This window comes from Ailuropoda melanoleuca, chromosome X (assembly GCF_002007445.2).
Source record: "Ailuropoda melanoleuca isolate Jingjing chromosome X, ASM200744v2, whole genome shotgun sequence".
NCBI lineage: Eukaryota > Metazoa > Chordata > Mammalia > Carnivora > Ursidae > Ailuropoda > Ailuropoda melanoleuca.
The window spans coordinates 82,184,235-82,210,280 of record NC_048238.1 but is presented as its reverse complement, the minus strand read 5'-3'; positions in this window follow the sequence as shown (position 1 = coordinate 82,210,280).

Here is a 26,046-nt window from a genome sequence, read left to right as displayed (position 1 = left end):
TTATGTGTATATATTACTTTTATAGGTTTGCTCATACTATACATAATATTTTATAGCTTCATTTAAAGACTCTCACTGCTATATTTTCATATGAATAAATGCATATAAAATTTTTAATAGCTCTATAGAATTCCCTCAGCTGGCTGTAAGATAATTTATTGAACTATTCCTTCATTGGTGGATATTTTTGATTTTGAGGGGAGTTTATGACCAGTACGAACAGTGCTGCTGAGAAAGCTTGTACTTTTATTTTCGTACTTTTGTGTGGGTTTTTCTGTAGGAAAGGGTTTTTCGAAATGTAATTTCCAGGTACAAAAGTATGGCAGTTTTACTTTTGTTTGGTTGTGCTCAATTTATCTGCAAATAGCTTATAACCTTTTCTATTACCACCAACAGTGTATGTAAGTTACTCTTATGTACATCCTTCCCAACACATACTATTCCAAGTTTTACCTTCTGCCAGTCTTAGATATAATATATACTATCTTATTGTCTTAATTTGTATTTACAAATGAATGACGTGGTATCTTATATGTTGATTGGCCATTTTATTTGTTTTTCAGTGAACTCTTCCTCTTGCCTGCCATTTTTTAAAAAAAGATTTTTTCAGTCAGCTTAAACCCAATGTGGGGCTTGAACTCACAACCCCGAGATCATCTCACATGTGCCACAGACTGAGCCAGCCAGGCACCCCTTCCTGCTTAGCATTTTTTATTCCGTTGTTGATATCATAAACTCTTTGTATGTTACAGAGATTCCATTCTATGTGTTAAAATACATTTTCTAGTTTGTTTTTGATCCGACTCTTGACATTTTTCACCATATAGATATTTTAAAGCTATAGAGAGTTCATCTTTCAGTGCTCTCTTAACTATTCCTGGGTTTGGGGCAGGGCTTTGAATGGAGCGCTCTTATCAAGTAGTTAGCAGTTAGAAGCTGTCTGCAGGAGCTTTAATACCTGGCTGAGGATTTCATCATATTCCTGGTGAGCGACCCCCCGGGGAAAAGAGGTATTGTAGGGTTTCACGTCAACAACTTTGGCAACATGGGAGGTGGGCGTGGGTGATAGAAGGGAAGAAATAAGATCAGATTGGAGGCTGATGCTTTAATATTCAAACCCGTTGGGATAAAAGTCTCACCTGGGCCAGTTTTGGTGGGCTTGGAAAGATTTTAGGAAATATTCTAGAGGAAGCATTGACAGAATTTGCTGACTTGCCTGGGTGATAGTAGAAATACTGATTACGCTGAACTTGAAGGTTTCCGATTCCATTAAATGACACGAGGGCTATCTCTTGATTTGAAATGAAAGTGCGTTTTCTTTCCTGCTTCATTCAGTTCACCGTTTACTATGAGCTGCTATATGCCAACGCCTGTGCTTATAGCTGGAGATAGGAAGATATACATGGATTCTGGCCTCAAGGAATTCACAGTCTAGCAGAGAAGGCAGAGGGATGTGTAAGCCAAACATTACATTACGATGTGCCAAGTGCAGCAACAGAAATATGCCCAAGAGGCGGAAATGGTACAGAGGAGAGAAGAGAGTCTGCCTGGGGAAGTCAGGTACAGTATGGCATAGGGATGGCATGTATCAGCAAGCTTTTACAGGATGAATAGGAGTTTGCCACATGAAGAGAGGGGAAAGAATATTTCAAGAAGCATTTTTAAAAAAAGATTTCAAAATTTATGTGAGAGAGGGAGGGAGAGAGAGTGCGCAAGAGTGCGCAGGAGCGGGGGTGAGGGGCAGGCTTCTCGGGGAGCCTGAGGCCGAGGAGCTCCATCCCAGGACCCTGAGATCATGACCTGAGTGGAAGCAGACACTTCATTGACTGAGCCACCCTGGCAACCCTTCAAGAAATATTAATAGGATTTCCCAGGCATGGAGGACTGGGGCACAGTGGTGTGTTTAAGGAGACTTCTGTGTATTCATAGCTGAATATCACAACTTTAAACCAAAAGGAGGAATAACAGGAGATGTGGCTGCAGGGACAAAGCAAGGCCAGGAGGTAGAGGGCTCTGTAAGCCCTGCCAAGCATCTTGGAGATTCCAACCTTAGAAGGGTTTCAAACAGAGTAACCGATTAAGCTCTTTGTTGAGCAAGGTAACCCACCTTGAAGGCTGATGAGACTAAGGTCGGTGAGAACCATTGTAAGGCAATTGTGTGATATGACGAAGGCCTGACTTTGGGCAGGAGAAGAGAGTAGAGTCCAGTTGGAAAAGATTCAGGAAAATCTAAACTATATATAATTTATAGAAGATGTGAATTTCGACTAATTGTCTTTTCCTGAGGCAGTTTTTAATAGGTTTGCTAATGCAGTTTCCCCTGGGATTCCTAATGGAATGGATGTGCAAAACTGGCGGGACAGGAGTGAAGAGCCTTTGGTTGTTAATCTTGAGCTTAATTTAGCGATTCTCAACTTGTTTGCTGCCTCTGCCGGGTGAAATTGACATCCATCAGGAACATCACTCATTACCCTGCAGTGATTTTTAATCTTGGAGACGTGGGGCTGGTATGAGGAAAGTTCCAGAATTTCCCATGGAGCATGTGCAGTTTGAAAAAGCCCCTGGGAATTCTGTGTACCTGTCCTCCACGATTCCTTCAAGCACACATACATTTGAGAAATACTGGCATTTTTTTTCAGCGTTGGTGGGAGGATGCACGCATGGTTGGCAAATGAATTCACATTCACAGAGAGTGTATGTGTGCTTTTCCTAAATTGGTCCCCAGTTCCAGATTAATAGGAAGCAGCATCATTAAATTCTAGCTTTCTTCTCTGTGATGCTGTGATTTTTTAATGCATTTCTGATAAATATAAATCAATTCATTGGGAGAAAGATAACCCATGGGGAGCAAGTTAAGGGGAAAAAGTGAGGGATAAATTCCCAATCTAGATAGAAGGGAATATGAGATGACTAGTTACTTTCACGCGGTAGTGGCTTTTGAGCTGATCGCTGTTGTGAAGCTTCCAGAATGTGACAAGTAAGATAGCAGGTGCAGTATCCAATTGTGGGGGCAGGACCAGCGCTCTCTTTAAGACCAGGTCATTCTCTGGGCTCACGCAGATGGTCTGGAAGGCTGTATTGGAGGTACCCTCAAGTCACTTCTGTGCAGGTTCAGAGTTGACTCAGCAAAATGGTGATTTTCTTCCAGGTGCTTCTGCCTCCTCCTTCCGTCATTGGCTTCGTACCTTGCCTGCTTAGATCTTTCCGTTCCATCTCGCCCCCACGCAGCCCCTGCCCTTCAATCGCGAGTGGCTCTCCGCAGAAATGCATGCACACTGCCTGCCGTTGGAATTACTGACCCAACTCGAGGTTGTGTCCACCCTCTGGATGTGTAAATAACAGATACTAGGGGCGGGTATTTGATTTTTAATACTGCCTCAAGGTCGGAGATGGAGGTCACTTGGCACAAGAGCCCTGGTCTCCATTCTCACGGGGACTGCAGCGTACAAGGGAGTTGGACAACAAACAAGCAATTATACTCATGATGATTCTTCCAGAAGGGACAGCATGCCCAATGCCTCTTGAATGACAACATGTTTAGATAGGAGCAAAAAGGACGAATGCTTTGGGTTTTGTTGTTGCAGGTGTTTTTTTTTTCTTTTTTTTTTTTCTGTTTCTTTTTTCTGGTACCGCTAGGAACACACCCTGACATTCTCAGGGTATATATGATTATCTTGTGTATTAGGCTGATTCTCTTCGGAAACTGCATCCCCGGCACACTGCAGGGGAGACCGGCTTTCTGTGCCTTGCTTGGGTTTTCTCATTGAACTCTTCCCTTGCCTAGTCTTGGGGACCCCACCGACCCAGGGAAGCAAAACCATATGTTTAAAACAGGGGCCCCAGTCACTAGTATCAAGTTGTATTATTAACGTAGCGATTCATCACAGATTCTTTTTAAGGATTGCCATGAAGGGAGAAACTCATGTCAAAGACAAATGCGTAGCCGTGCCTCAAACTGACTATAGTTTTGCAGGACCGGTCTCTCTGCAGGGAGTAGTTGCTGCCCTTGTAGCCTGTCAGTTTTGGGGGGCTTTTTGAGCCATTTTAATTCACACATGCCATAGAGGCTTCGCACATGACCTTTCCTGCCCCTTGCAGTGAAGGGTCTGGTATGCACCTTATCCTCGCTCCCTTAAGGAACTGTGCTTGAGAAACTCAACATTCACCAGAAACTGATTGGGCAGAAATCCCAGCGGTGCAGGAGGGCTATGGTGTGTCCCTGAGATTCGAGGTCATTTTGATTTCCGTTCCCCAGGAATCTTGTAAAAAAGCGTCAGGCAGACTTTTTAAATGTTATTTTTTTCTTCCGTGGTCAATTCTGGCCTCAAGAGTTCTGTTTTGTTTTGTGTGTTTGTTCTGTTTTGTTTTTGTTTTTGGTATTCATAAACTGCCATAGGGTCGCGATCTTCCCTGGCACTCCCCAAATTAATTTCATTAATTTTCTTGATTTATTACCGGTTCGTATGTGGCTGTTTATGTTTAGTCTGTGCTTACATTTAGTGTTGCTTTGCATATCTGAGACTATCCTTTCCCACTTCAGAAATCTTCTAGCACGATATTTAGCTTAAGGTGGGTTTTTGTGGTTGAATCCTGTACAGCCCTTCTTACTGGTAATCCACGGGGTTTTTGAACATGGATGCCTGTGGAGTCCCCTGATTCTGGTGGCCCTGCATTCTTGCTTCCTGTATTTGCTGCTGTTAGCAGACCAGACGGGGACAATCAGAAATTGGAAGTGGTGACGCCAGTCACTGCTGGCTACGACCTGGCTCCTTTATGGTGAACAGAAGAAATTATCTAGCAGTATCCTAACCTAGTGAGCCCAGGCTTCCTTGGCACCGGAATATGATAGGAACGATCAGATTGGCAACCTGAGATAAGGATATGATTCTGGATATTAGCGATTGCCAGAAGGCTGATGGGAGCCAAGACTTGGAAACCAAGAAGCCATGGCAAGGAGGAGGAGTCGAGCTAGATTTATCCGTGGTCAGAAGGAAACTCAACGTCCGGCATCCAGGCATTCGGGCATGGTGCAGAGAAGAGATGACATCTCCGAAGTAATGGCAGTTAGAAATCCAGAATTCTGGGTACTTTCAGACCATGGACGGGCTCTATAGAAGCCCAGGGGTGAGTCCTACCCTTAGTCAGGGATTGTTTAACTTCCGGGTGTTTTGACAGTTCAGAGTGAGGCTAGAACTTCTGATGGAATGGAGGTGTCGCCTTTTGTCCTTGGGTATGATTGAGGAAGTAGCTTAAACTGGATCTTACCTGGCTAGGAGAGTGGAGATGCATAAAGAATCCTAAGTCCAGAGAAAATGGGTTAAATGATGATCCTGATAAGGACAAAGGTAATAGCAGCATGCATTTATTAGGTCTCTAAGAAATGCTGACCTGCCTCATCTCATTTCCTCCTTATAACAACTTGTGTGTAGGTGCTGTTAATATACCCATCTTTACAAATGGGAAAACCCAGGCTCAGAATATCTTATTGATTTTTCTCCAGATCATTACACTAACAAACTGCAAAGACAAGTTGCATATCCCGTCTGTCTTTGGTTGTAACTGTATAGGCTGACATTTCCCCCAAAGCAGTCACCTACCCCGGCAAGCACTGAAGGCCCTCATGAAGAAAGGAGTAGGGTAAACCCGGTAAAGTGGTTGACTAACTCGTATTTTTTTTGTTTTTTAAAGAGAGAAAGAGCAGGAGTAGAAGGGAGGAGCAGAGGGAGAGGGAGAAGCAGACTCCCCGTTGAGCAGGGAACCTGATGCGGGGCTCGATCCCAGGACCCTGAGATCATGACCTGAGCCGAAGACAGACGCTTCACCAACTGAGTCACCCAGGTGCCCCTTAACTCATACTTGGGTTCTCCTTTCTGCTCTGTTCCTTTGATGCCTGCCTGATATGCAGTCTTTCCGTTGATTCTGTTGATCAGAATCGGCATCTCCTGGGGTCCCACTTCCAGCCTCGTCTTACCCTGCACCGTCTGAGATTGGCTTGGTCACGTATTCCCGTTCAAATGAAAAGCATTCAGAATAGTAATATTTAACTTCCGTAGGTTACACCGAACTCTGGTGTGATCGCTTTATGTAATTCATTCTTCTAGGATCGTACCCTTATTTTTTTTTTGACACTTTTTCCTTGGCTGATTACAGGCCTGATTAAAAACAATACTATCGTGAGGTTACCTACTGGAGAAGGCCTGTGTCTTCTCTATTCTAGACAGGATCTCTGGTACCCTCATTTCAAAGAAGCCTTCCTTGTCCAGTTGTTGGTGTTGCTGCCGTACCCCTTAGGTTTGCAGGAACACTCAATATTAGGAGGCTCGTTTCCTTGAGTGCTGATACCTCTGTTTCATCTCTAGAGGCCACTGCATATATTTCACTTGGTACCTCACCAATGCCCATGTCCGGTTTTGATACCGTCGGCATTTTATGGTAAGAGACTGGCCCGCCCATACAGGATTCCTGACCAGTTTGGACTAATGGTGTCTCCAAATGCATTCCCGACTCACAGATCTTTCAGGATCATTAATTTCCGAAACTTTTTCTTCTGTCCTACTTGGGGCGAGCCTTACAGCTCTGCCTCCAGCCTTCCGTGGAGCATATCCTTCCCAGCTCTAGTTCCTCCTTTTCTCAGACTCTGAAATGGGGATCATCATTCTTGTGCCTTCCTTGCCCCCAGGGGTAGCAAGGGGGATGGATGTGTTTTGCTCCTGGAGTCCTTTGGACCCTTGGGGAAAATGACACTCTTATAATTCAAGGCAGTAATGTTGAGAAAAGATGACTGTCGGGGATGCATATAAATTATTTAGAGTTTGATCATCTCAATTTACGTTTACCCAGGCGTTTTTTTTTTTTTTTTTTGTAGTGTTTGGAGAGATTTCAGAGGCTACAACAGATCTCTCCAAAGCCATTAAGGGGCTTTTCAGGCATATGCTGATATTAATTTTAGTAAAATATGGGACCGCCTTGTGAGTAGAATCATTAAAATAATTGATTATTGGAGTGTATTACTTAAGAAAAGTAATCCCTAAAGAGACACCGACTACCTCACAGGCAAAAAAAAAAAAAAAAAAAAAAAGAACATATAGTCTGTGATTGCAATGCACAAGTGACTTTAGGGAGATGTCGCTGGGGCAAATAGCGTCTTGAGTCTGACTGGAGGAGCATGGCCGTTTCCTTTCTTTTATTCCCAGTAGACAACAGGAGGCTGGAGGCTGCAGGTGGGGCTCTGCGGGGACCACCATGGCCAGTCTGTGTGTGTCCTGCCCCCTAAAGTAGAAGCCAGGTCCCTGAGGATGGATTCCCGGAGATCTGGGGCCAAATCTTGCAGGAACTCACCAGGGGGAAAGTTCCTTAGCCTGGCCGCAGGACACAAAAGTCTGGTCTGCCATTTTTTTTAACATTTTAAAAAATGTACTTATTTGATAGAAGGAGAGAGAGCACAAGCAGGGGGCGCAGCAGGCAGAGGGAGAAGCAGGCTCTCCACTGAGGAGGGAGACTGATGCAGGGCTCGATCCCAGGACCCTGGGATTAGGACCTGAGTTGAAGGCAGATGCTTAATCGACTGAGCCCCTCAGGCTTCCCAAGTCTTCCAGTTTATTAAAAAACAAAAAACAAAAAACAAAAAAACCAAACCAGTAGGTAAAGAACTACCGACTGGATCACATAATTGAACACAACTGACATCGGAGGGTAAAATGGAGCCTAAAAGGACTCACTATTCTTCAGCAGTTTTCTGCCATCCCTACAGAATAGGCAGGACCATATAACAAGCCAGAGTTGAGACATTCTGCAAGGATAGTGAAGCTCTTCCTGACCTCTTTTGGGGAGAAATTTTCCATTGTCCTGCTTCTTTAGCTGCACTAAGAATTAAATTTTCCTGAGTCAGATTAACAAGAGAATATCAAATTTAGTTTTCCTACCTACAGGGAATCCACATAGACCTCAGATTCCAAAGACAGGCAAAATGAGGTTATCTGTCATCCTGAACTAAGGAGAGAGTAGGGCGGGGGCCTGGGACTTCAAAGAGAAGGAAAGCCATTCTCAGAAAGATGAAACAGAGTAAATGGTAAACAAATGTCTGTTGGGCCACACAGAAAAAATGGGACTCGGAAAGTTTAGCAAACAGGCCTTGCTAGGTACCTCCCTGTCTACCATCCGTAGTTCCTACTGTAATGTAGTTGTCTAGGGGCAAAAATGTCTTGTCCCCTTGTTGGGGAACATGAACTCTTGTCCCTTTAAAGGTCTCTCTAGCTGGACTAAGAATTAAATTGACATGAGACAGATTAACAGGAGAAAATCAAATTTAATGGGTGTATGTATGGGGAATCCACACAGACCTCGAAATTCCAAAGACGGGCAAAATGAGGTGTGTTTGTCATTCTGAACTAAGGAGAAGGGGGGGTAGGTGTCTGGGACTTCAGAGGAAAGGAGTGGACGAGAAGAAGAGCAGGTGTTTCATAATTACACGTTTGTCCTGCCATATAGATGGGTCACTCGGATAAAATTTTATCTCTGCTAATAGCTCTTATTCTGGAAAGACCCTCCAATTGGGACTCTTCTTTGGAGTTAAGGGAGGGGAAAAGTTTCTCTTGAGCCCTCAGGTCTCATTTGCCATCAGCTCAAAATAATCCTTATGCCAATGTGGCACACTGGGGGGAGAGCTGTCCCAAACCCCTTCATGGTTATCTATGGTGATTGCTCTCTTCCTGGAGAAGGTCCTCTATCTATCTTCTTTTGAGGCAGTTGTGGGGGAGGTCCAGGTTTCTTCCTGGGTCTTTTGGTCTTGTTTGTTTTCAGGCCAGAATAATCTTACATGCCACTGCAGCCTGCCTTGTGGCGGCCTATCCTTGGCCTTGACACCCCAATGATAATACTTCTTAAGAAGTTCAGCTTTCAAACTGAGGGCCTCAGAGGGGAGGGGGGGTGGGGGAATGGGATAGACTGGTGATGGGTAGTAAGGAGGGCACGTATTGCATGGTGCACTGGGTGTTATACGCAAGTAATGAATCATCGAACTTTACATCAGAAACCAGGGATGTACTGTCTGGTGACTAACATAATATAATAAAAAATGTTATTATAAAAAAATAAAGCACATAAACAAAGCACATAAATAAAGCACATAAAAATAAAGCACATAAAAAAAAAAGAAGTTCAGTTTTCCTCTGCCACCTCCTGTCACAGAGTGTGTTTTGGGAGGGCTGGTGGGAATGGAGGAGTTGGGGAGCAGCAAGAGGTGACCTTGTGTGGCTCTGCTCCCTTTCTTGGGTCAGCTTGAGTAGGGGACTTGACTTTGCCCTGCACTTGCCCTTAAATGGAGTAACGGACGAGCTCTTAGAATCTAGCAAAATCTCCACAACCCCTATGTAGCCTACAGGTAATCATTGCAGTTAAAATCTCTGTCATATTTCCTCTCTTGACTTCCCCTTGAACTTTTCGTGCCTTCCTCAATTCACTTTCACTTGGCGGATTTAAATTTCTTGTTCTTCTCATTTAGAGGTTTTTATTGAAATCAATGTCCCTTCAAAATGATGAAAGGAAGAGATGAATTTTAACTCTACAAGTAAATAGCCAATCACTGATACATCAGACAACATCCCATCATCCACTCAGGAACCTCTGAAAGGGAAGATTACTTCTGTTGCACATGATGGCTGACTTGATTAAAATATTTAATGTTTTTTTATTCAAATACAGTGCCATCATCAAATGTTATCATGAATATTTACATAGTCATCAAGATAAAGAGGGGCTTTTCAGATTTTTCTGTTGAGTTTTGTTTGAGTCCTTTGACAACTGAAACAGAGCTGTGGACTGTTGTGTTCTTTCCAGCATATTCTCAGAACTGCGATAGCCAACACACAGTTAAAATCTTGTACAGGATGTAAGGGCCAGATACTGTAGGTCCTATAGCATTTGTCCATCCTGCAGAGTGGAGGAGAGGAAAATAATTTTCCCTCTACCCTTCTAGAGACATTGCTGAGATCCCCCTGTAGTAAAAAGATTAATCGGAAAACAAAGTTTAATAACATGTGTACGTCTTGTATACATGGGACCTACCCAGGAAAACTGAATAACTCCCTGAAATGGCCCAAGCGATCACCCTGCATACTATAGTCAGCAAAAGACAAAAGAAGTCCTTGGCGGGGTGCAGAGTCCGGTTACTGGAGGTTTTCCGGAAAACCCCATTAAAGGAGGGTATGGTGGTTACGCAGATTTAAGTCTGTGCCTTCTCCATTGATTAGAGTTTCTAGTCTTGCAACCATACTCTCAGGATCCAGGGATTAGGACATGGGGGATAGTCTCTGTCCTCCATGCCTCTTCCCGCCATCCCCCCATCCCCTGCCAGTGTTCTCACTGAAATTGCCAAAAATTTCACTGTTGAGAACTCCGATGGGTATTTTTTTTTTAAAGATTTTATTCATTTATTTATTTAACACAGATAGAGACTCTAAGCCAGTGAGAGAGGGAACACAGCAGGGGGAGTGGGAGAGGAAGAAGCAGGCTCATAGCAGAAGAGCCTGACGTGGGGCTCAATCCCATAACGCCGGGACCACGCCCTGAGCCGAAGGCAGACGCTCAACTGCTGTGCCACCCAGGCGCCCCTAGATGGGTATTTTTAATACTTGTTTTGCTGTACTTTGTTTCTACATGTGACAGTGATGAGAAACTCTTCTTTCTTCAATCTCTTAATTTATCTCCATTTAAGAGCAGTTCTTTTCTATCTTTCTGGTGTTCATCTACTTTCTCCTTTAAATCTTGGTGTTTTCCAAAATTCAGTCTTCAGTGATGAGATACTCTTCTTTCCTCAATCCCTTAATTTATCTCCTTTTAAGGGCAGTTATTTTCTATCTTTCTGGTGTTCATCTACTTTCTCTTTTAAACCTTGGTGATCTCCAGAATTCAGTCTTCAAGCCAGTTCTCTTCTTTTACCTATACAAACTCTCTTTTGGTTATTTCATTTATTTTTATGAGTGAAACTGAAGTTACAGGTACTGATCACATTTCACAGCCCTCTCTTGAGTCCAGACCTTTATGTCTGACTCTTACACTCATATCTTTTAAAAATATTCTATCTTGGGGCTTTATTTTTTCAGTGTTCCTGAGATATAATTGACAAATGGGAATGTATGTATTTAAGGTATACAATTTGATGCTTTGATAGATGTATACATTGTGAAATGATCAGCACACTCAAGCTAAATAACCTATCCATCATCTCATGTCCTTACCATTTATACATTACAGTATTATTAAGAGTAGTCACCACGCTGTATATTAGATCTCCAGAACTCATTCATCTTGCATAAATGAAGCTTTGTATACATTGATCAAGGTTTTGTTTCCCCCTCCCTCCTGCCCCTGGCAACGAGCATTCTACTGTTTGCTTCTACGAGTTTGACTATTTTAGATTCCACATCAGCGACAACGTGCAGTATTTGTTTTTATGTGTCTGGTTTATTTCACTTAGCATAACAGCAATCAAGACGGTATGATACTGGCATGAAACTGGATATAAATCAATGAAATAGAATAGAGAACCCAGAAGTAAATCCACACATTTACAGTCAACTGATCTCGTAAGGGTGCCAGAAATGCACAGTGGGGAAAAGATAGTGTGTTCAATAAATGGTGATGGGAAAACTGGACATCCACATGCAGAAAAATGAAATTGGACACTTACCTCACATCAAATAAAAAAAGTCAACTCAAAATGAAGTAAAGTCTTAAATATAACACCTGAAAGTGTAAAACTAGTAGAAGAATACAGGGAGAAAGCTTCTTTGCCTTGGTCTTGGCAATGGTATTTTTTTTTTTTGTTATGACACCAAAATTACAGGTTGCAAAAGCAAAATTAGACAGATGGGATTGCATCAAACCAAGAGCCTTCTGCACAGCAAAGGAACCACTGAAGGAGTCAAAAGGCAGCCTATGAAATGGGGGAAAATATTCGCAAACCATATATCTGGTAAGAGAGGACTATGCAAATATCTAAAGGACTTGGACAACACAATAGAAAACAAAAATTAAGAAAAACAACCCAGTCTGGGGTACCTGGCTGTCTCAGTCGGTGGACGTGCAACTCCTGATGTTGGGGTTGTGAGTTTGAGCCCCATGTTAGGTGTGAGATTACTTAAAAATAAAATCTTTAAAAAATAAAAAGAAACCTGATTAACAAATGGGCAAAGGAACTGAATGGACTGTTCTCAAAACAAACATGCAAATGAGCAACAAGTACATGAAAAGATGCTTCATATTATTCATTGTTGGGGAAATGCAAATCAAAACCACAATGAGCGATAGATCACCTCACAACTGTTAGAATGGCTATTATCAAAAAGAAAAGTGTTGGTGAGAATGAGGGGGAAAATGGAACTTGGGTGCCCTGTTGTTGGGAATGTTAACTGGTACAGCGATTATGGAAAACAGTATGGAATGGTCTCAAAAAATTTAAAGTTACCGTATGATCTGCATTATCACTTCTGTATATATATCCAAAGGAAATGAAGACAGAATCACTAAATAACATCTGTACTCCCTTGTTAATTGCAGTAGTATTCACAAGACCCTGTATAGGAAACAACCTCAATGTCCTTTGGTGGACAAATGGATAAACAAAATGTGGGATAATATTCAGCCTTTAAAAAGAAGGTAATTCTGATATTTGTGATAAACGAGGATGACTCTGCAGTCACATTTGTAATTGATTTCTCACAGGGGCCTCAAATTCGGGATGCTTAGAAGGGAACTCATCAGCCTCCTCCCGTATCACTCCAAATCAGCTACTTCTGATTTCTTCATTAGTCAAGGGTAACCAAGTGGCCCAGCCATAAAGTTTCACAGTGTTCTTGGCAACATTGTCCCAGGCCAGCACCAGGCACTTTTAATCAGCAACTATATGCGTAGTCCTTTCTCCCTGGGCTCTTTTCTTTTCCATTTCTACTGCCGCTGTCTGTTGCCATTATCTCGGTTCTTGACCTCAGCAATTCTCAGGATTACTACAAAGACCTTGCTGCCTCTCTGTTCTCCCAATCATTTCTCCATATCATAGCCAGAAGGATATGTTTAAAACTTATTTTCTTACAGTTTGTTCATTGATTTTCCAGCACCTTCAGTGTAAAATCCAAGTTCCTTAGTTGGACACACACACACATATATACCTTTATGATTTGTCCTCATTTTATTCCATTTTCAACCCACCCTGTACCTTCCTCACCACTCACCTCCACACCCGTCATCCCTGATGCCCTATAATCTAACATTCTTTTGTCTTTTCAGGCTGCTTTCATGTTTTAGCACATGTTGCTTTCCTTCTTGACAACACTCTTCCCTCCACCTCCCCCATTCCTCCCTACTTAAGAATAACGAAGACATAAAATACTAGGAAGGAAGAATGGGATAAAGAGATTAAGACGTATACATGTATTTTGAAGTTATTTTTAATTATTCAGTATCTTAGTATATAATCCTCTTATTGAAAATTGTTTAAACATTTAAATCCTTGGAAATCAAGCTAAAGTTTTCAATAATTACTTATTCCAGTTATAGGTATTATTCCACCACTTGTTTTTTTTTTTTTTGAACCCTCTCTTACATCTTGGAGATCTGTCTATGTCAGAACATTAAGATATACCTTGTTCTCTTTCATCAGTGCTCACTGTTGCATAGTATGGCCATGCTATAGGTGTATGCCGACATTCTGGTATAGAAAGACGTTTAGGTTGTCTCCTGACTTGGGGTTTTATGAACATTGCCACAGCGATGATTCTCGTAAAAATGCCATGTTGTGAACACGTGCAAATGTTTCTCCATCGTGGTTGACAGTGGATAGTATGCCAATGACGTTGGCTATTGTTTCTCATAATGGGTATTATCCATTTACTTATTTGTCTCTCTCACTGGTTGACAAGTTCCTCAAGAGAAGGAAGTGTAGCTTATGGTTTGTGTATATTGAGACTTAAACAGAGACTGGCAAGTAATAGATGTTTAAAAAATACTTGTCAAACGAATGAGTCTGGATGCTTTCATTAAACAGGGACTGCTTCCTCACTGTCCCAACGGCTTCCTTACCGCTTTTTCACTGTGGTCTTAATCCATCATGTTAGTCCTTACCCAGAGGTCCCCTGAATCTTGAGCCTGGGGCCATAGGTCTCCATCTGTTGCTTCAGAGCCTTGTGCAAGCTATTTGAGCATGCTTTTGAAGGTGCCAGCACTGAGAGAATCATTTCTTCCCCTTTCTTTACAGACCTGTCTACCTCCATTTCCTGCACCCAGCCTCTTGGGATATACACATCTTTGAACAGCATCACTCTGGTCTCCTCCATGCAGGTAAGGTAGCAGAAGATCTAGATGCCTGCTAATTTTCTAACTATCATTAATGATTCTTTGTTCCTTGACTGTAAAATGAAGATGATGTCCATCACTTACATCCCCCGCTATGCAAACGGTAAGAAATCCAGCAAATATCCTTTGGGACTTCCAGACAGTGGGGCTATAGATACTGTATGAGTCAGCCATGGAGGTGTGTGTGCCCGTGTGCCCCTTTAACCCATTACACTGTGACCCTTTAAGTCAGAGACCATGTCTCATTCTCTTGTTACTGCCGGTACTTGGTACTCGTGTCCAGCTACATGTGGATTAAATCAACGCAGTGGATATCATACTTAAATAGGTAAGACCAATATTTATTTTTGCATGATTGACTCTGCTAAGTTCTACAGTAGTAGTTGTTTCAGTCTGTGACCAAATGTGTTCAGTGAGTGCCTAGTTGATGTCAGTTGTCACGCAAGATGCTGTTGATACAGGAGTGAGCAAATCAAGAGTTCCTTCTATTTTTGTGGGATTTCAGTCTAGGGAGCTCACAGCCATGAGGTTTGCAAGGGGCAGTGAGGGTGAGACTCTTCCTCCTGCTCCACTAGCCGCCAAGGACCTTTCAATCACTTGGTCTCTAGGACAGACTTTGAGGTTAGGCGTTACGTAACAATGCTACCTGGTGTGAGAGCATCGCTGAACGCTTCCTATGCAAAGCTTTGCAAAGGGAGGGGCGCCTGGGTGGCACAGCGGTTAAGCATCTGCCTTCGGCTCGGGGCGTGATCCCTGCGTTATGGGATCGAGCCCCACATCAGGCTCTTCCGCTTATGAGCCTGCTTCTTCCTCTCCCACTCCCCCTGCTTGTGTTCCCTCTCTCGCTGGCTGTCTCTATCTCTGTCAAATAAATAAATAAAATCTTTAAAAAAAAAAAAAAAGCTTTGCAAAGGGAAAGGAAAGTCGTTCTCTTGTACTATCTGTCATGGTTGGTAGAGACATAGGATATGTTCCTCTAGAACCATTATTCTCCGTTATTCCTCACAGTGCCATACTGTTTATTGATGCAATTTAATCATCTTTCAGTACCTCTTATTCATTACCGTGCTTTATCCTACACCCTTAAAGTTACCTTCCATTTCCTATCAACATTAACTCCTCGTCCCCATGTTTGCTGCATTTACTCCCATTTCATGGCCTTGTTTGCTTGTATTTTGCCTTTAGCCTGTCCTCTTTTGTTGATTGTTGCCAAACTCATTTTTGTTGCTCTTTGTGTTTTGCCAAACTCATTTTTCAAGAGGCAGCCTCAGTCCTACATTCTCCATGGTACTTGGACCCTCCATGCTCTCATCCATTTAAAAACCCACTGTAAGAACAAACAGCATCAGGCTGTTTCACGATGGTCCGCATTTTCCCAGTCAGCCGGTTAACCCTTGGAGGGCTGATTCCACCTTCTTTATCCTTCACACTATTAGGTACAAGACAGAAGATCGTTAGAGACCTTTATTCATTTAGGGCGGTGTCGTGTAAGTGACATTTGTGAAGACGTGAGTGGGTGGGAGGTGTTCGAGTCAAACAAACTAGGTTAAGCCAGTGTTCTTGTAACATTTTATCTCATTCTGTGTTCCAAAGATAGCCTCTATATGTGCCAGGTGCGGTGCTAGATTCTGGTGATTCACAGATGAATAAAAATGGCTCGTTTCCCTCAAGTATCTCATAATCTACTTAGACAATAGAGGTTAACAGGTAAATCCAGTATCGTGTGGTGACTGCTATGATTGACGTGTGCTGGTGGTGCCATGACCGTTCAGGGAGGCTGGACTTTATCTAAGTGTGGTCGGGGAAGGCTTCACGGAGGAAGTTAGATGAGAGGTGACTTTTGCAGGGGGTATATGATGTATGTCATGTTCAGCTTATTGGAGTCATTAAATCCCAACTACTTCTGATATCTGTGAGCAACCCAAATTTCCATAACTCATATCAACTCCAATCTGATGGGAGGAATGTAGTTTCCCTGTGGAGGTATTTAGATGCCTCGTACGCCTTTTAAGAATTTCGGTGCGAGAAAGCACTGAGCAGGGGCGCCTGGGTGGCACAGCAGTTAAGCGTCTGCCTTCGGCTCAGGGCGTGATCCCGGTGTTATGGGATCGAGCCCCACATCACGCTCCTCCGCTATGAGCCTGCTTCTTCCTCTCCCACTCCCCCTGCTTGTGTTCCCTCTCTCGCTGGCTGTCTCTATCTCTGTCAAATAAATAAATAAAATCTTAAAAAAAAAAAAAGAAAGCACTGAGCAGCCAGAAAGAGTTTTTGCGTTTCTAGAATCTGAGCAACCTGGCACTGCAAGGCTCTTTGGTGTAGGTGCCCGTTCCCCATGATAAGTGTTTGAAGTCTTCAAAGTGCATGGAGAAAAACAAAGTGGCAGGTTGAGTATGATGTATTCGGTATCTCAAGTTCTCATTGCTCGGCTAAACTGCATTACCAATATCGAACATCCCTAAAGCTAAATAATCAGCATCACTCCTTCGTCTAGGAATAAATGTTATTACTGAGTGTACAATGTGAGGGAAATGGCTTTGGCCTAGCTTGCTTCCACATGCCACCTCGAGGCTGAAAGTCTGCAAAATTCTGTACGATTCTTAACTTATTTCTTGGCGGTGCACATTGCAATGCTCTATGTAGGTCAGTGTGTGGAGAAACTCCTCAGTTTATTACAAATTCATATGAAGCAGCATTGCTAAGAAAGCCACCTTTTGGAGTTCAGCTGCATAGGCAGGAGGCCCGAGTTCTCGCTTCCAAACCTTTGGAAACGAATACCCTACCTACTGTGGAAGCCGTTCATCTTCTGTTGATGTCTGAAATTGGCCATTGGCTTCCCAAAACCGCAGGACTATCGAGAGACTCCAAGGAGAATCTTCACTTTTGGCTGGACTTGTGGGAGAGCAGGTGGTTGGGAGTAATTCGGGTCTGATTCCTGGTGGCCTCTCACCAAGCTAATTAGATGCCTTCCACCACTAATGACTGCGATACTCATATGGGGCTATTTAAATCATCGAAGAAAGCCTTGGCCACAGAGGTGTGTCTTGTATCACATTCAGGAATGACCTGCTGGGCTCTCCGGTCCCAGAACTTCAGTTTCCATGACTGAGGGCATTTTTAATCACCTGCACATTCAGCCTGGCTGTGGACTCTGGGCCCAGCCCTGGCTGAGATCATGAGATTTTGAGGTGCATTAGATGAGCGCTGATGGCATTATGTTTGATCAAGGTTTGATCTCGTCTATTGGTCTAACAATGGAGAGTCTCCTTTGTTTCTATGCCAAAGACCTGTTCTTACACCCTAGTCCTTATGACTGGGCTTCTCTAATAGATACCCAGCCTTGAATCTTTTGGCCCTAGGTTCCAACCTTATTCTTTCTTGAGGCCCTCTTCGAAATTTGAGCTGTGTCCCAGGCTTCAGCCCGTTGGGTTAGTCTCTGCTAATTGCTATCCGACAAAAGAGTCCCTGGATGTCTAATGCTGTGTCCCATCTCCATGTCAGACTTACGAGCGTCTTCTTTCCTTTGGATCATCCTCATGGTGACCTTCTGCTTACCCCAACCAGCTGGCCCCTTCTCTTAGCTTTGTGTCGGAAGAATTCCTCTGAAGGCCACTTCTCAAATCTTGAGTCCTTGTGTGTTTCCCTCGCCCTCTTTTTTTCTCTCTCTCTCTCTTTTAAAATGTATCAGCGCGCAAGACTTGTCTGTGGGGTTTTGTTTGCTTGCTTGTTTTGCCTGTTAGTAGCTATCACCACCAGATTATCCCTCAGGAGTTTTCTCTCTTAGATTGGCTAGGGGATGAGACTATCTTACTTGCCCACGTGTTGCTTGTTGACCTCAAACTCAAATCTATAGGTCTAGTTCTTTTTAAGGCTTTTACTTCTTTTTTTTCCCCCACAAAGTGGGGAGGGGCAGAGGGAGAAGAAGAGAATCTTAAGTGGGCTCCACGCCCAGTGCAGAGCCCAACATGGGGCTCCATCCACAACCCTGAGATCATGACTTGAGCTGAAATAACGTCAGACGCTTAACCAACTAAGCCACCCGGGCTCCCCAAGGCTTTTACTTCTAATGATATAGGAACCTGTAAATATGGGGTGTTTTAAGAGAAAAGTTCATATAATCTTTCTCTGTAATTCCTAACAACCTTGTTGTATGGTGCATTGATTTATGTTCCTTTCTGTTATTTGTCCCAACTTTTTCACCGTATTTCCAATTCCTTCTTCCTTGTTTTATTTGATAAAACCTTGCTATGGTGAAAATCCCCTATTCTAGAAATTTTATATGTCTATTAACCCACTGAACAGGTTTTGAGTGCCTGTTATATGCTAGGCACTGTTATAAACAAGGAATAGAGTGTTGAAGAAGGGAAAGCATGCTCCTGCTGTTACAGAGGTTACTAATGAACACGTTAAAAAGTACGCATGTAAAAAAAATACCATATATCAGTAAGTGATACACAGTAAAGGAAAGTGATTGGAATCTTATTTTTCTGCTGTCAGAGGCAGCTTTTCTAGGAGGTGATTTTTATGCTAGAACTGAATAACATAATGGAGTCAGGAATGTCAATCTCTAAAGGAAGAGCATTCTAGAAAAGGAGAACAGCTGGTGCAAGAGTTCTAAGACAGTTACAAGTTGGCAGTTTTGCTGATAGAAGGGCACTTTAATGAAGTACCTAGTGGATGATACTGGTGTAAATAAACTCAGAGGGGTGCCTGGGTGGCTCAGTCAGTAAAGCGTCTGCCTTCGCTCAGGTCATGATCCTGGGATCCTGGGATCAAGGTCTGCATTGGATTCCCTAGTCATCAGGGAGCCTGCTTCTCCCTCTCCCTCTGCTGCTCTCCTTGCTTGTGCTTTGTCTTGCTGTCTTTCCTGTTGTCAAATAAATAAATAAAATCTTAAAAAAAAAAAGAAAGTTCAGAAAAGTAGAGTCAACAGAACTTGTCCATGGGCTAGATGTTAGGGCGTGATGAAGGAACATGTGGCTATGGGATGAGTCCTAGATTTTTCTTTAAAAGTTTTATGTATTTATTTTAGGGGGGGGAGGGACAGAGGGATAGGGAGAGAGAGAATCTCAAGCAGGATCCCCGCTGAGTGTGGACCTACATGTGGGGCTCAGTCTCAGGACCCTGAGATCATGACCTGAGCTGAAATCAAGAGTCAGACGCTCAACCAATTGAGTCACCCAGGCACGCCGACTCCTAGATTTTTGATTGGCCATTGTGTACATTTGACAATGCTGCTTTCTGAAATGAGGAAGAATAGTGAAGAATTTGGAAAGAGGGAGGGAGGGTGGAGGGAGATTGGTAGCTCTTTGTAGACATTTGTTTGAGATCCCTATCTTATATGCAAATGTCAGGTAGTGGTTTAGGGATAGAGATACAGATTTGCCCATGCTCAGTAAACTGATTATATTTAAATCCATGGGATTGCATAAGATTACCTAGGAGGAGCATAGCTATATTAGAGAATTAGAGAATGGTGCCTAGGTCTGAGCCTTTGGACACTGTAACTTTAAGAGATGTAGCAAGAGGGGTACCCAGCAGTGTAGATTGAGTAGAAGCAACCAGTAGAAGGAAAGCCAAGGGCGCAATATTAAGGAAGGCACACAAAAAAGTGTTTTAAAGAGAAGAGAGTGGCAATCTATGCCAAATGCTACTGAGAAATCAAGTAAGATAAGAGCGAAAGTGACCACTGGATTTTACTACATGGATGTCATTTGTGACTTTGACCACAGCCATTTCATATAGAGTGGACCTAAGCCTGAATGGTGTGGTTTGAACAGAGAATGGGACATGAAGGAGCAGAAACAGATACAAAACTCTTTGAAGAAATGGTGCTGGGAAATTGATGAGGGCAATTGAAAAAAAATATATATATAATGTTTACTTATAAATTATATATATATATATGTATGGAAGGTTAAAGTATGGTTTTTATTTAATTTTTTAAGATAGGAGACACATGTCATGTTTATTTGCAGATAAGTGTAATCAGGTGGAGTTGTAGGAGAGAACATGATAGGATTGAAATTCTTGAGCTGGTAAAATGGAATGAGACCTAGAGCACAGTAGAGGGGTTCAATTGTAGCAAATCTGAAGATACCGTGAAGGCAAAATAATAGGTAATCTCTTGTCTTAAGTGGATATTTTTCATTCCTTTCTAGGTCTCTAAAGGTGATATCCCCATTAGCAATGACCAGTCTGCAGGCATTTGCTTATGACACCCCTTTCCAACATCTCTTCATGGGGCTTTTGCAGATAATCTATCTTACTTTGATCTGGATGTTTAGACACCAGTCCTAGTATGTTATGCAGCCAACTTAGCCCTGGCACTCTAGGCTTTGAGCACAGAAATCCTAGAGCTTAGGGGAGATCATGCAAGGCTTCAAAGGCACAGTATGGAGTTTGGCATCTTCACTGAAATATAATTAACACACAACATTGTGTTGATTTAATGTGTACAATGTGATGATTTGATACCTGTATATGTTGCGAAATGATTACCATAAGGGGGTTAGTTTACACCTCCATCACCTCACATAATTACCTTTTTCGTGTGTGTGTTGAAAATACTTAAGATCTACTCTTTCAGCAACTTTTGAGTACACAGAAGTGGAGTGGGAGGACACCAGATGCTTCTTCATGGGAGAGGAAGTGGTGGGATTTACCTTTGAAGATGATGATTCTTGCCATTCTGTATTTACTAGATTGGAGGGGGCACGAATGGAAGCTGATTGTGTCCAGTGGAGACCGTTGGAATATTTTAGATGAACGACAGTCACTTGTGACTATTCGAGTGATGGCTGTGGGGACAGAGAGAAATAGATGGATGTGCGAATTATTCTAACTCAGTTCTGTGATTTGATTAAATGTTATTACTGCTTAAAGGAAGATTGACTTAATGAAAACAAATAAGCCCATATTTAAAATTTGAGTTGCTAATCCATAACTGTGAGATAATTATGTGCTAAGGAAATGACCTATATAAAAATACTTGGCACATAGTGGGGACTGAATTAAAAAGTGTTAAAACTGTCTTAAAATTTAACTTAGAGCCAAATAGTTGACTTGTTATTGGGGTACTTTGAGAGAGCATAAATATAACCTAAAAGCATTACTTGGGAACGTTTCAAATTAATGGATAGTTTCCAAATCATTAAAATAACTGCAGACTTATTTCCAGCTCAGGCATCCTTCAGCATGGTTGTCTTCCGAGGGATCAGTGCACACACACATAGTCATTAAACTTTATTCTGGTCATGTACGCATGCTGTAGCAGGTGTACCAAGGGCTCTGCCCGTTTGTAATTCCGTCCTTTGGAATTTAAAGAGTAAGGCAGGCTTTGCCTCTGGCATGGAGACATGACCCATTCATTAGGACTGGGCAAACCAAGTTGTTTATATAAGAATGGATCCTAGTGTTGGCTTAGTCCTAAAGGCTAACCGGCACCACACTAGACACTGTGATTCTTAATTTGCATTTTAAAGGACCCCTGGAATAATTGGTTAGCATAGGAATCCGCACAGCATTCCTTGGAGAAGAATCAAGACTATTCAGATTACAGAGTGTGTCCGTGGTCAGACTAGGATTGACATTTCTCCAGTGTGTGTTTAGGGGACCACTGAGTTATAGTAGAGGTTTTGTGTTAGGGATTATTAGGAAAGCAGGCAGGCAAAGCAGGGTGGGGGCCAGATCGTGGAAAGCTTTTTAGACCTAACTAATGAATTTGGACTTAGTCCTGATTGCAGCAGGGATCCACTTGAGAATTTTAAGTAGGGGATTTTGAACATGGTTTTCTTTCAACTTCCTGAGTACAGGATTTTCCTTTACTTACCATGAGCACCAGGGAGGTAGTGTCCCTCGGTGGGTCTTTGATCCCTCAGCCCTGGTGGCTTCTTAATATATTTTCTTTCTTATGAAGCCTCATCTCTTATTCTGTTGAATTTGGTGGTGATTTACTGGGTGCTTATCATGTGCAAGGCTCTGTGCTAGGCACTTGCTTGCTGTTCGTTTAGTAGAGATAGTATGGCCAAATCCTGAGGCAGTAGGAGTTCTGAAAAACCTGTCTTCAATGGGAAATTGTGTCTTTAAATGCTCAGATTTCATTTTCTGCCTGGGGGTTATTTTGTGGTTCAGATGATTAACCCAGGGCTGCTAGATCCTTCCCATGACTCTGCCGTCACCCCTGCCATTATGCAATCTTACTTCCTTTGCCAGTTTAATATTGCTTCTAGGATAAAGTCCAAATGCCTTGGATTGGCTTACCAGGTCCTCACCACTCTGGCCTCAACCTTCCTTTCAGTCTTGTCTTCTCTACCCCTGAACTCTCACCCCGATGCGTTCCACATTCAACTTCTCCTAACAAGATTGCAGGGCATGCTTGGCTTTGCCATCTTGACTTTCCCTTATTAGGTCGTGATATTTCATATCTCCGTAGTTTTGTGTGCCATCACAGCTGATGAGGATGTGGCAAGTTCATTGCCTTCTTGGGACTGAAAACAATTCTGTGTTGAGCTATACTTCAAACTTGGGTTCTACAAAAATGATAAATTATTTCCAGACAGGGACTATGTCAGATTTGCCTCCAGTTCTCTTCTTCTATCCAGGTCCTTGCTGGGCAGCTGGCTGATAGGAGGAGGCCAATTCAAGTCAGGTAAAGGAATGTATGCGTAGAAAATTTAAACTCCTTTCTGGATAGCCCAAGCCTGGCAGAATCAGGATAATGAGTTTGCCAGAGGCCAGGCCATGTAGTGTAGTAGGGAGAGAAAGGGGGAGGATGTGTGGGGAGAGCCTGCAAACCAGTGGGTAGGATTTTTGATTATCTACTGTTTAAGATCGTGTGCCTCACCGCTTCACTCCGTTGGGGTGTGTAATTGAGAGCAGGGAATGGATCTTCTGGTTAATTGGCTTTTCCGGTTAACCAGTAGTTGACTGGAAAGTTTTCCTCTTTGGGGGTAAAAAACCCTGCCTACCATATAGTAAATACTATTTTCCATCAGTGCAGTACGAAGAAAAAATAAAACTCTTTATGATATGAGGAATCATAATTTCATGAGGATCAATATTTTTAATACTAGTCTAGTATAAAATCTGGGATTATTTAGGAAATATATATTGGTTTGTACTTAGTGCAAAGCCTTGTGGAGGATACAAGATGAGTAATACCTGCTGAGTGGCTAGGAGCCTGCTGGGTGCTTTGGGAGAAATTCATGGAGGAAATGGCTCGAATGCTGGCACTTGAAGAATGCTTAAGGCTTAGGTCATGGAAAGTGGGAGGGGCAGAGGTAGGTTTCATGTTGTGAACGTATGAAGCGGCACGGCTTAAAGCTGTAGGTACAGAAGGGAGATAAATCAGGGGGTGAGCACCTTCGAGTAGAGGTAGTCAATAGGGGACAAAGGTGGAAAGTTTAGGGGGTTAATTTGGATAGCCTTGAAGGTCAAGCTAAGGAATGTGGACTTTATTTTGTAGCAACTGAAGCTGGGGAAAGACTCAATTAGATCCTTGGTTTAAGCAGTTCGCTCCAGCAGGTGCGTAAAGGATGTGTTTGAAGGGAGCAACTGGAGACCGAGGAACCGGTTAGAAGGCTCTTTCAATAGCCAGTTCATCCATCCATTCTCTCATTCACTCATTCATTCATTCATTCATTCATTCACCAAGCATTAAATGAGCAGCAATTTGGAAAAGGCAGTGTTCTGCCCTGGAGAAACAGCAGGCTAAAGGAGTGAGAAAGAGTGAGAAAACTGAAGAGAGACATAAAGGATAGGGATGCAATTTCAGTGTTTCCAGCTTGGGGGATTGGATAGGAGTTGTCTTACTGCCTGTGGAATATTGTTGGCTTTTGCCAGAGCAAAGCATGGGTCAGGAGCCAGGCACTGGTTTGGGCATAAGGGGCAGAACATCCCTTCAGACTGTTTATCCTCAGATTGCATCCTTAAATGTGGGGCAAATAACACTGATTTCAAATCTCACTGGTACTTTGGGAAGGACTTGACTTAGGTCAGGTGTTACATTTTAATAGCCCTTCTATTGGCTGTTGGAAAGGGCAGCGTGTCTCGAACATCTGCAGCGCACCTGTGGGACATCAGGTGAAGGTCCACATTGAGGTTGGCAAAGTTGTTCTGAAGTAAGGAGGAGGATGGTGTTGATGTCGATTATTAGGTACCAAATTGCTGGAATTTGGTTATTCGATTTTTGGGGTGACATAAAGGGGTAAGTAACTTTGAGGCCATTAATACCATTAACTGGCGATGTCTTTCCACATGTTTATGTCTCTCTTGCCTCGTCTGCCAAATGAAGTAGTTGAAAGGCATCAATTTGGGTAGGGAGAATAACAGATGCCCTTAAGTTGTCTGCGTCCTAATTCGGAACTTGTAAATATGTTATTTTATTCAGCAATGGGCGGGCATAAGGTTGGGGATGAAATTAAGGTTGTCGATCAGATGACCTTGAAGAGATTATTTTCAATTGCCTAAGTAGACTCAATGTAATCATGTGGGTCCTTAAATGGGGAGGAGGGAAGAAGAAGAAACAGAATCAGGGAGACAGCATCAGTAGTAGCCCTTGACCAACCATTGCTGGCTTTGGATATGGAACTCGGCCACAAGCAGAGGCATGCAGGCAGCCTCTATAAGGTGGAAAAGGTAAGGAAAGGATTCTCCCATAGAACGTCCAGAAAGGAGTGCAGCCCTGTCCAGACCTTGATTTTTAGACCAGTGAGACCTATTTCAGACTTCTGCCCTCCAGAACTATAATATAAGTCTGTGTTTTTTCAAGTCTCTAAGCTGAATGTCATTTTTTTTTTACAGTGGCAATAGGTTATTGCCATGAATTTAGTGACCTACTTTCTTTAAATCTCTCTTAGTCTAAAACTTAGTGGAGATGTCCATCTCAATCATGTTTTGCTGTTCAAAAACATACCTGATCTCCGTTCCCAGAGACTTGGATACTGTAGCGCCGAGGTCGGACCCTGCTATCTTATTGCTTAAAAATTTCTACAGGTGATTCTAATCTACTCCTACTTTTGAAAATTACCGTAATCTCTCCCTGAATGTCCATCCAGATGAGACAAAGAGCCAAACAATAGAGTCCTACAGTTACAGCTATGAAAATCAAGGTGAAGAATGAGTATGAGACGTGGTCTTTGAAGCCTTAAAGTTGTAACCTCACTTTTGGTTTTCATGTTTTAGAAACCTGCAATAGAATCTCTTGGGTAGGGGCCCCTGGGCGGCTCAATCTGTCAGGTGTCTGACTCTTGATTTCAGCTCAGGTCATGATCTCAGGGTCTTGATCGGGCCCCTCATTGGGCTCCGAGTTCAGCATGGAATCTGCTTATCCCTTTCCCTCTGCTCCTCCCTACCTCTCCCTCTCAAATAAATTAATTAATTAATTTTTAAAAATCTTTAAAAAAGTCTCTTGGGTATAAGCTCTCTACCTGCTGTGCTTATTAAACAAAAAACTCACTGCTATAGGAAATTTTTGGTAGTATGTAATTATTAAAGAAGCTTTTCTTCTTGTCTTTGCATAAAGCAAATTATATTGTCTTGCTTTACAGTTTTTAGGTCAGGACAGGTTTAAATAAAAGTCCATAGATGAGTCATTTGTACATATTCTCATTCCTAGAACATCTCTCAAATCACTCAAAAATCATTTTTCGAAGAACCATTAACCAGCATAGAGTTTTGTGAAGTCCCTTTCTTGAACACCAT